Source organism: Rhinolophus sinicus, chromosome 15 (assembly GCF_057876585.1).
Source record: "Rhinolophus sinicus isolate RSI-liver-muscle chromosome 15, RSI-T2T, whole genome shotgun sequence".
Lineage (NCBI taxonomy): Eukaryota > Metazoa > Chordata > Mammalia > Chiroptera > Rhinolophidae > Rhinolophus > Rhinolophus sinicus.
In genome coordinates, this window is record NC_142515.1 from 19,411,150 (window position 1) to 19,423,551 (window position 12,402).

The window sequence follows — 12,402 nt, forward strand, 5'->3', positions numbered from 1 at the left end:
AATGAAAAGTTTGAACGTGGTTTATATAAAATTATAGAATGTTACAGGATAATTTTGTGAATAGCTCCTTAACAATATATTTTAAATATAAGAAAATGGGTGATTTTGTAACAAAATATAAATATCTCTTTGACGAATAGTTATAAAATCATAACAGAAAAATAATCATAGGAAAACTGTAAAAGTCTTTTAAGTATTAGGTTGGTGCAAAAGTAATTGCATTTTTTGCCAATTTTTTTAACCTTTTAAACTGAAATTACTTTTGCACCAACCTAATAATTAAAAATTAAAAGGCTGCCAAAGACAGATGGGTCTTGGAATTATAATTTTCTCAAGAGTTACATAAGAATTGAGTTTAAACCTTACATATAACTCTGATAATCCCATACTGAAGAAAAATCTCAAAATTTATCCAGGTAATTCTACAGATTAACACAAATTATCTTACTGAAACTTAAAAAAATATAGTACAAAACTATAGGAAAACTTTATAAATATAGGTATGAAAATTCTAAATAAAATATCAATAAATTATATATTAAAATAATAGGATACCATGAGAAGGTTGGGATTATTCTAGGAATGCCAACATTGTTCAGTGTTAAGTAATTTATCAAAATATGAACAATATATTTAAATTAATGTGAAAATAACATTTACAACTTATTAAATAAGGAATATGTCAATAAGTTAAAGAAGAATACAAATTCATTGTGAATAAAATTCAATATGAGTAAAATAGAAATACCGCATTTCCCCAAAAATAAGACCTCGCCGGACAATCAGCTCCATTGCATCTTTTGGAGCAAAAATTAATATAATACATTTTACTATACTATAAGACTGAGTATAATGTAATATAATATAATATAATATAATATAATATAATATAATATAATATAATATAATATAATAATATAGTATAAGGCCAGGTCTTATATTAATTTTTGCTCCAAAAGATACATTAGAGCTGATTGTCTGACTAGGTCTTATTTTCAGGGAAACATCATAGTAAAAAAATGACTATATCTAATCCTATTTATTTTACCCAAGACTAATAGCAAACATTATCTTAATAAGGGAAATAATAAAGCCATTCTCATTAAAATCTGGATCAGAACAGGGATGACTGCTATAGCCACTACCAATTAACATTGTACTAGGTATCTTACCTAGTTAATGTGACTAACAATAGGTCATAATGAGTAAAAGAAAATTAACTTAGAATGCAAATAACATGCCTGTGTTTTTTAAATACTCAAGTAAACTTAATATATAGAATTAATAAGTCATTTGTTGTTTGATAACAAAATAAATCTGTTAACCACAATAGTTTTCTTGATTCAAACAATATGTTAACAATGGAAATGGAAAAAAGTAATTTATAGTGATGACCAAAAGTATAAAATGCCCAGAAGTGAATTTAACAAGAAATATATAACGCCTAACATGAAGAAATCTATAAATGTTATAGAAGAACATTAAACAAGATCTTGATAAATGGAGGCATGGAGCATTTCATGGTATGAATTAACAACATAAAAATGACGTTTTCTTCCAAATATACATATATATTTTGACACAGACATTTTAAACTATATACTTTGATTCAGATTATCAATTGACATTTTTAAGAGAAGAGAATAATAGGCCAATTTTCAACTTCACATAAAATAATAAATATATGGAAATTGTTAAGAAAGAGATCAAAAAGAAAGCCAATGCTGAGAAAGCTTTTGTATCTCTTTCACATTAAACATTTCTAGACAGTTTCCTTAATCTTAATGGTGTATTATAATAGGGACAGATATGTGGATGAGGGATACGCAGAACAGAAGAGAGAGTTTAGAAACACATTTTATTTTATAGAAATTCAGTATTTAATGAGGTAAGACAATTAAGTTTGTGAACTCACCCTAGAAAAAGTGCTACCTACCACATTGTTGAATATCACTACAGTCACCTTCGAAGTACTCCCCTCGAAATGCAAATCCAGCCTATAATCAGTCTCTTAGCAGTTTTGATTGACTGTTATTTGTGAGCCTACCCAGCTTATATGAATTTATTTTGCTAGGAATCCATGAAATTTTTTCATAGTTAACAAGATATAATTTTACTCCTGCCATTTTACTGCCTGGCAAGGCTTCCCCAACTTCAATAATACTGACCATTTTTTTCCACCCAGTCCTACTTCGTATTCCATCTCTTTCCCAGTGGTTTCCTTAATGACAGTGGTTGTAAATTGAATTTCTTATCTCTTATCCAATACTGTCATGTATATTTGATAATAGTGTACATGTTTTAGTACCCTAATACATTATTAACTTCTAGGGGCAATTAGTAGATATTTGTACAAATTAGTTACCTAATACTATAATTTTTAATAAGAAAAATGTTGACTATGAAAAGATTTGCTATCATTTTTTTTCACCATATTTAAGTAATTGCTTAAAATACTTTAATATAGATGTTTTGGGGAATTGCAGATATAGTCCAAGTTTCATAACAGAAACGAGTTAATATGAGTGAGAAGGTTAGAAAAGTGGAGACAGTCTGCTGCTTCTATGCCTATTTTATAATACTATGGAGACGAGAAAATGTTGCAATCAAAAGATTTATAAAACATTAGCCCCGTAGCTTTCCTGTGTTTGGTTTCCCAGATGGTACATTGCATACTGTGGGTATTCATACACTACAGAGAAAATTAATCAAACAAGAAAAACACATAAATGCCTTTTTAAATCATAATTTTAATTCTCTCCTTTCTTTACCTCCAAAGAGTTGTATAAAATATTTTTCAAAATGGCAATATTTTTCTTTGGAATGTAAATTCCTAGTGTGGACCAATCACAAATTATTTCAGGGCAGATACTTCTAAAATGGTCAAAACAAGCTAAAGGTTCACCTATGAATTTGTGGTATGTATTCAGAACCCCTAACAATTTTAGGCAAACACAGGTAGAGAATCAAAGTGGACGTGTTTACTTACCTTAGGAAAATAAATATTGAAAGACTTATATAAACTTTTTTTCATAATATAGACCTTGATCGTGCCTGCCTCCTACCCTTCCCACACACACCTCCCTTCTTTCTTGTTCATTAGTCCACATTGACTGGTTACTTTAAGTTCTATCTCAAAACTAGTTTTCTCCAAGTTGCCTTCTAAAATTTTCCCACTCTGATAATTCTTTTATCCAGATTTCCATTTAGTGCATGTCTACTTATTTTAATATATTCTATCATATATATGTTCTAACTTGCTAGTGTGTTATTTTGCCATTATTCTTAGATTGATTGTGTCTTACCATATAAGCTCCCAGGGTTCTGTTTACTCAAGGCTTAAAGAATGGTGGCAGAAAAGGTATAATTTATGTATGATATGACAGAGTTGGGATAAAAAAAATTAATGCTGGAATCATAAACCATATCTGATGAGGTGAAATTGAATTTTGATCATTGTAAAGTACTACCATTTAGTACACAGAAAATACAGCACAAGTGCATAATAATGTTGTAGAATAGAAATACGTGGGAAAAAAGACTTCAGTATTGTATTTAAGTGTATATAAAAGCATTAAAGAAAAAATATGCATGCTATAGAAATTATATATCATTGAGAATGGCTGGAATTTAGGATACAAGAGCTAAATCACACGAGGTTGGGAAGGTACATATAAACCAGCTCATGAAAGTTCTATGACTCTGTTTTTAAGCCAAGATATATCAGCACTGAATATATGACAGACATTGAAACAAGTCAGTATATATATATATATATATATATATATATATATATATATATATATATATGCTTTTTGGTTTACATATATATGTGTATATATTACATATTATGCATATGTATATACATAATATACATTATATATTATGTGTATATACACATATATATGTATATGTATCACTTAATCTTTGCAGTATCCTAAGAAAAGGGGATTGCTATCTACATATTATAAATACAGAAACTAAGCCTTAGGAAAGCAGAAGAGCTAAGAAGAAGTAAAGAGATGTTTGAATTAACATGCTAAGAAGTTGCAAATAACCACAAAGGGAATGTACCCGTGAAGTGATTGGATTAGACAATGATAGTGTCAGATTTTGTTTATAAAACAGATTAAAACTTCTCTAGTTCTCAATCAAAGAATAGTAATTGTAAAGGGTGAGGGAGGTGTATAAAATTTGGAGAGAGGAAAAAAAAGAAGAGTTTTCTCAGGGTACTTTGATAACCTCTCTCCTACCCAGCCGGGAGTCACTGCCTCACAAACATATAGGTTGGCAGCGACATGAAGAGGAGAAGTCTATCATTCATAGTTCAATACACTATTCCAAGCAGGAGACTATTTTGTGTACTGTCTGCATGGATCAGATTATACTTACAACACAAGGATTAAAAGAAATTGATAAAATGCCAAGTATTCAGGGTCAAGCAATTGAGATGGTGAGGGCAATCAAATTATTTTATCATGAAAAATAAATTTGGATGTTTATATAAAGAAGAAATGATTTGTGGGGGCATATCAGATGTACCTTGAAGTTCCTAAACGGTTGTTCCACGGTAGAGGAAATAATAAGGTGTTTGGGGTTCATGTAAAATACCCATACAACTTTTTAAGAGTTCAGCTCCATGTAAGAAGGGCATTTCTAATAATCATCTTCTAAGCTGGAATGAATTGTCATTGAAGTAGGTAAATTTCTGATCACTAGAGGTATAAACATGAAAGTTGCACAACCTCTCATCAGAGGCATGTATTGTCCTTTTCTAATTTTTCCACTGGAAGTGGGAAATGCCTTCACACAAGGATTCTTTGTTTCAAAGAACAGGTAAACCAACTCAAACCCACTTAACTTGTAAGGGAACTCATTACTAGCTAATACAAGTGAGAGTCAGGAGGTAGGGCATGCTTCAGGAATGGTTAAGACCTAGAAATTCATGTACCCCTGTCACCAGGAATACAGGTTCATTTTTCAGTCTTGCTTCACTCATGTTGTCTGCAAGTTGGCATGACTTTTGAGTAATATGCATCTTGGTTTGTATTTAGGCAAGAGAAATGTGAGCTTCCATAAGGCGCACACATTTGGTTTCATACCTATAACATGATTTTTCTGATTCTGTAGGTCTGGTTATAAGCCCATATTTGTCACAATGACAGTGGGAAATAGACTAGGTGTCGTGCGGGGCGGCCTGCGGAGTCTCTGGTCCCACTCCCCACATAAGAACACAGGATATGGTGAGGCCAAAAAGGAACACCCACGGAGCCATAAGTAGGGGAGTCATATCACTATATTCTCACTGGTGGCATCTGCCTCTCTGCAATCCGCTCTTTGCTAGCTCAGCCACCATCTTCTTGCTAGCCCCCATTTTCCTGCTAGCGTAGCCACAGCAGTTATATTAGTGGCCAATGGCTCACTGGTTACAGCTGACAGCCAACTAGCCACAGCTGATGGCCATCCAATCACAGTTGATGGCCATTTACTACCTGAGCCAGCACCTTTCCATGTGAGGCCAGGAGCCTGGAAACTGCATTCCTGGCTCTGTCCCCACACTAGGAGTATACTATTAAATTTGACATATCCCCCTGAGCAAGTGTTTTTGATCTTTAGCGTGCATTAGAATCACTGTCTCACTTGTGAAAACACAGATTACTGGTTCCCTTTCCCAGAGTTTCTGATCCAGTATGTCTGGGGCCCAATAATTTGTATTTTTAACATCTTCCCAGGTGATAATAATGCTTGTCTAGCGACCACACTTTGAGAAACAATGCTGAGGCCCCAACTAAAAACATTTAAATAAGATTCTCTGATGACAGGGACCCAGGAATCTGCATTTTTATGTGCATACAGATCACTGGGAATCTTGTTAAAATGCAGATTCTGATTTGCTAGGTCAGGACTGGGGCTTGAGATTGTGCTTTTCTGATAAGCTCTCCGGTGTTACTGGTGCTCGAGGCACATGGACCTTATTTGGAACAACAAGCATCTGGACTAGATCTGGACTCAATTAATCTGGGGGGAAAGCCAGGTTTTCCTAACATGCATTTAGTTGTGAATCGTGTTAAGCAAGACCCAGGAGTTAAAAGCCAACCCAAAAGCAAGAGGAGGAGCGAGTTTCTTCTGGAGAGACAATCTCTTTGCTGGAATGTGGGTGATTGAACTGGCCTGGTTGCTCTTTGAGGTATCTTATAACTTTAAGTTTTTAGAAATTATGTTGAACTCCTTTGTGTTTCCCCACACAAAAGAGAACTCAGCTTTAGAGATTCTTTATAGTTGAGAAATCAACTCAATTAGAAATATATTTTTTGTTTTGTCAATTCTGAAAAGGAATCCGAAATCACAAAAATTTTCTATTACCAGGATCCAAGTTCTATTTTAAAAGGAAGTCACTGGCATTTTAATTCTCCCTTACAACCACAGACACCTACCTACACAGCTGGTATCAGAAGAAAAGGTAAGAAAAACAATTTTTTTTCATCAAAAGGACAGAATTTGGATTAACACATGCGTTACTTCTCTTTCTAACTCATCTGCAGTATTTATTTTAACTTTACCAATGTGTTTTGCTTACTAATAACTGCTGATTTGTTCTGAATGAATATATTAGTTTATAGGAATTATTTTCGTGATAGAGAATCAATGGGGCAAATTTAAATCCTTAGGTGACATTGTGAGAGGAAATAGCACAAATTAATCTGGCGATTGTTGACAAACTGAGCAGACAAGTGAAAAAAACTGTTTTGGGAAGGGAGGAGGAAACTCTGTAATGTCAAGGATGAAAATACCAAAGAAATTCAAGTAAGGAGATTGATGTCTCTGGACTCTTCTTTAGCCCAAACTCATAAATACTGATGATGATGGACTCTGTACACTATTTATAGGAGAAAATGTCTTCAACAATTAACTCTTTAGATATGCACCCTGTTTTCTTCCCCCAATATGAAGTGATATACCTCAGTAGTATTTGTGTGAGACTAATTTAGGAGAGTATTAAATCATAAATAAGGGAGTGAAGAGAGTAAGGGTAAAGGTGAAATATTTCTATGGATGCTTTGGTTGTTGCAGGTACCATCCTTTTAGATTCTAAACCATGGTTGGTGGGATTGAGCTAGGTTTGTTAGGGTCATATTTTAAATTTCAGTTAGTACTTTCCCCAGCTATCCACTCTCCATGGCATATTTTATAGTTAGGATCTGCAGGGTAAGCCTCATAAAATTCACAAATTTTATCACCTCGCATTAAAGTGACTGGTATGATAATCTGGATGACTTCAGAGCATTGCTAATTATTCACCTCTTACTATTTGCAAGGTCAGTGTATCAATGGCTGAGAAACAGTACTGGATGAAGGGCTGACAAGAATTTGAGAGGTCTGAGAAAAGATCAATGACCATTGTCATAGGAGGCAAAACAGGTTCTAATAATTTCAGTAGAAGGCAGCAATACCTACATAAGCATGTCCTTTTGTTAGAGGCCAACAGCAGATGGAAATAGCAATCAAAGTAGTAACAATAATATTGTATACTCAATTGCTCATTGAGTTATTAGTCAGGCATTATATACATATACTTTCACTTAATTTTCAAAACAAGCACATAGGATTTCTATCAGTCTGATTTTTATTAACAAAGAATCAGGCTTTGAGGATGGAAGTAATATGGCAGAATGAGAGGACCAAGCTTGTATGTAACAGAAGTGAGACTTGTGAATCCAGGGTTAGCAGGCATGTCAGTGGCCTGGAAAACTGTCAGAACTACAACTACCATCCGATAGAGCTCTGATGATGGTTTCATGTGACTTCGTCTAACTGTATCCCTGAGACTAATATTTCTGCAAGATACTACTAGGTGTTCTGAGTTGGGATGTGGTTCTGGGTGGATAGGAGTGGGATGGGATTCGGGAGAAACCTAGGTATATAATTTTAAGCAAGTTTACTTCTTGTAATTCTTCTCCAAGAGGAAGATGTAATATGAAACATAATGTTTCATAATCAATATTATGGAATATTAACTCCAGTGAAACACAGCTTGGGAAGAGCTGAACTAGAGAAAGAATATGAGAACAAGAGTTAAAAATTAAGCCTTGAGTCCTGCTTGGATGACTAAATGTACGCCTCCCCCACCCACATTGGGCAAGTTAATATCATTCTTCAATTTTAGCATGATGTTTTCTTAGGTCACAAGTGGATGAACATTTTCATAGTGTTTTAAATATGATATATACAAGATGTTTATTTAAATACATTGATATTTTATCCAGAAAGTTGATGTATTTGATTACTGTTTCTGAAACTTTTCCCAGTTGACTTTTCTCAATTACATTACTTGAAGCTCTGGCTTACCTAAGGAAATGGCTGACTGCACATTTATTTATTTTTTCCCCCTCACAAAGGATTTGCTATCTTATAGCAAGATAGAAATTTGCATATATATATATATATATATATATATATATATATATGGAAGACAAAAATGTCAGACTCATTGGTGAACTTAATGGATCAAGGCAAAAGAGAAAGTAATGTAGATTGTGAGTCTGTAAGAGTATATCATCATTAAAGTTGAGCCTCAAGTTGGTTCTACTTCCTGGTAGCTAAAGAAGGCTCAAAACTAAGTGTCCTGGCCTAGCAACCTCCCCTTAATCTCTTGGTATTGAAGTTTGTATTGGAGTAGGAAAGTGGGAGCAAAGAATGCAAGCAAATAATATTATTAGGGGAAGGAAGAGAAGAAAATACAGAAGTTTAGAGAAGGTTAGGGGGCAGAGCTGGAAGATCTTATCTGCTTGATCTGAAATATTTGTTTAACTCTGGTATCTGGAGATCTCATTTGAAAGCCATACTTCTCCTTCCCTCCAAGACTACCTATGCAATTGACACACTTGGATGGGGATTGTAAACATCAAAGATCTTATGCTGAACTGTGTTCTGATCCTATGAATCCAAGATGAGTCTACCAAGTAAGATGTAGAATAGAAAAAGAAAACTTTAACATGTATATGTTTGAAATTACCATATTATGTCATTGGAACATATCGAGCCCATAGCTTTTACAGGAGTTCCCTTGCTTTAGAGGCAGACCAAACACTAGATTACAGCAACCCTTGAGTCTTTAAGAATTGAAAGACCCCTGCATCTGTCATCTTTTCTACTGAAATAAATTACTTCCGTTAACTAAGGTGCTGCCTCTATTACCTTTGTTTCATTATTAGTTTTAGGTATACAAAACAATGTAATGATTAGACAATTACACCTCGCAAAGTGGTAACCCCAATAAGTCTACTAACCATCTGACACCGTACATAGCTATTATAATTCCATTTACTATATTCCCTATGATGTACTTTACATCCCGTGACACTATATATACATATATATTTATTAATTATAGTTGACATCCAATATTATTTTATAGTAGTTTCGGGTGTACAGTGCAGTGGTTAGGCATTTATATAATTTAAAAGTGATTCCCTCCAATACGTCTAGTACCCATCTGACACCATACATAGTTTTTACAACATTATGATTATATTCCCCATATTGTACTTCCCATACCCCATGACTATTTTGTAACTACCAATTTGTATTTCCTAATCCCTTCATCTTTCTCATCCATCTCCCCAAGACCCCTCCCACCTAACAACCATCAGTATGTTCTATGTATCTATGAGTCCATTTCTGTTTTGTTTATTCGTTTATTCCACATATAAGTGAGATCATATGGTATTTATCTTTCTTAATCTGACTTATTTCACTTAGCATAATATCTTCTAAGTCCATCCATGTTATTGCAAATGGTAAGATTTCATTGTTTTTTATGGCAGAGTAATACTCCATTGCATAAATGTACCACAATTTCTTTATCCAGTCGACTATTGATGGGCATTTCAGTTGTTTTCATATCTTGGCTATTGTGAATGACACTGCAGTAAACAAGGGGTGCATATATTTTTTCGAATTAGTGTTTTGGATTTCTTTGGATAAATATCCAGGAGTGAATTGCTGGGTCATAACGTAGCTCTATTTTTAATTTTTCGAAGAACCTCCATACTGTTTTCCACAGGGGCTGCACCAATTTGCAATCCCACCAGCTCTGCACAAGTGTTCCTTTTTCTCCACATCCCCATCGACACTTGTTGTTTGTTGATTGATGATAGCCACTCTGACACGAGTGAGTTATCATCTCATTGTGGTTTTTATATACATTTATCTGATGATTAGTGATGTTGAGCACCTTTTCATATGTCTGTTGACCATCTGTATGTCCTCTTTGGAGAATTGTCTTCGTTTAAGTCCTCTGCCCATTTTTTAATTGAATTGCTTTTTTGGTGTTGCATGATGTTTTAAATTTTGGATATTAACCCCTTATCAGGGGCATCATTCTGCCTCTATTACTTTGTGTGCACTCTACAGATATTATTTGAACTAGATGTGCCTGAACGTATAGAACAATAAGACTTAGGTTCAAGCAAGTTATTTAAGTCAAAATAACCCTTGAGGGCCTTCTACATTTTTCCAAATAAGGAAACTGAGGTCTACTAAGGAGCCATCATTATCAAAGCAGGTTGACGACAGACCCAGGGCTCTTGGTCTCCATTTACCTTATATGCAGCCCTTTGAGAGCCTGTCCTCATGTTCATTTTATATCTACATCCTCAAAACTATATATAGTATATTTTTCTAACCCAAAGAGATTCAGAACTAATTAGAAGTCAAAACAAGAAAGTATCCAATGAACATACAAAGGAATACAGATTTTGAGTGGGCACGAAAGGAAAAGAATGGCCTGTTTCTGCTTTAAGAAGTGTTTTGGGAATGAGGCTAAGCACTTAGAAGGAGTTAATATTTACCATGGTATGTAATTACAGGAGTTTGAGCTGATGCTCTTGGGTTAAAAAAAATGGTCCCCATCTTTTCAGAAAGCAGCTTTTGCTCAGCAATGGTGTGGGGACAAACAAGACCACTGAGAAATGCTTCTGAATTATTAAAAGCCTAGTCTGTTTATAAGAATTAATTGTGAGTTTTGAATAAATATTTGATCATTTTAGCTAGTGAAAAATGTATGAAACATCCCCCCTTTTGCAACTGCCCCAGTATAATTAAAAAAGATTTAACCCTCCAACTGCCTCCAACTGGCATCTCCTTCTTCTTATACCTGTATGCACTGATCGGCTGGGTTCTGAGCGAGCTAGGAGTAGTCTCTCACACACTCTGTGCCCAGTGTCATTGCACCCCTGTATACACAACAGCTTCATTTATTAATTTATTCACTCACTGAGAAAATATATATTGTGCATTCAAATGCAAGTCACTGGAATGCACGGTGTGGGGTATAGAGTAATGAGAGATACATAACCAGGCCACTAATAAAATACCTGCTCCTCAAATATATGATGGGGTTACATCTTGATAAACCCATTATAAGCTGCAAATGTTATAAGCTGCAAATGCATTTAACTCACGTAAACTACTGAACATTATGGCGTAGGCTAGCCTACCTTACACATGCTCAGAACACTTACATTAGCCTATGGTTGGACAAAAGTATAAAACTGAAAGTCTATTTTATAATAAAGTGTTAACTATTTCATGTAATGTATTATGGGTATCTCTTGTGCACCATCGTAAAATTGAAAAATTGTTAAGTTGAACCACTGTAGTCAGGGATTGACTGTGTAGACATCAATATGATTAAACTCCTATGTGTAACCCAGTTTTTGTTAGGCCACATCATTGTGTGTATATGTGCAGGGGTGTGCATGTGTGTGTGCATACATGTATGTGTATATGTGCAGGCGGCGTGCATGTGTGTGCATGCACGTATGTGTGTAATAGTGCAGGGGGTGTGCATGTGTGTGTGCATGCACGTGTGTGTGTATATGTGCAGGCGGCGTGCATGTGTGTGCATGCACGTATGTGTATAATAGTGCAGGGGTGTGCATGTGTGTGTGCATGCACGTGTGTGTGTATATGTACAGGGGGTGTGCATGTGTGTGTATGCACATGCACACTGGCTGTATCTATTGATTCATAATAACAGAACAAACAGCCTTAGTAGCTCTATCTCCTACTTAATATTTTTAGGTATTTCTCCTCTTTAAAGTCTCCCCCATTCCCAACAGTCTTTGGAAATTCTCAGGAAGTGTCTCACATGGAAGCCGTGTAAACAAATGGATGTGAGCATGAGTTTTGCAGCTGGAATTCTGTACACCACTTAACAGTTTTGTAACTTTTGGCAAATTCCTTAACTTCACTTTCATTATCTGCAAAATGGGAGTGAATGAAGTACCTCCCCTCTCCCCCCATAAGGACCAATTAATGTAAAAAGCACTTGGAGTAGTGCCTGACAAAAAAACTATTCTTCAATAATTATTTCTTATAATTACATATAATTATATATGT

The 12,402-nt window shown here is 34.7% G+C and overlaps 1 long non-coding RNA gene across 1 annotated transcript in view; it reads left to right on the plus strand.

The window, feature by feature from the left end:
* The first annotated feature begins 6,364 nt into the window (after window positions 1-6,364).
* Window positions 6,365-12,402, plus strand: part of LOC141572790 (uncharacterized) — a 148,885-nt gene continuing 142,847 nt past the window's right edge. The window contains exon 1 of the long non-coding RNA XR_016018815.1: window positions 6,365-6,460. This is a non-coding gene — a long non-coding RNA (uncharacterized LOC141572790). The remainder of the gene's footprint in view (window positions 6,461-12,402) is intronic.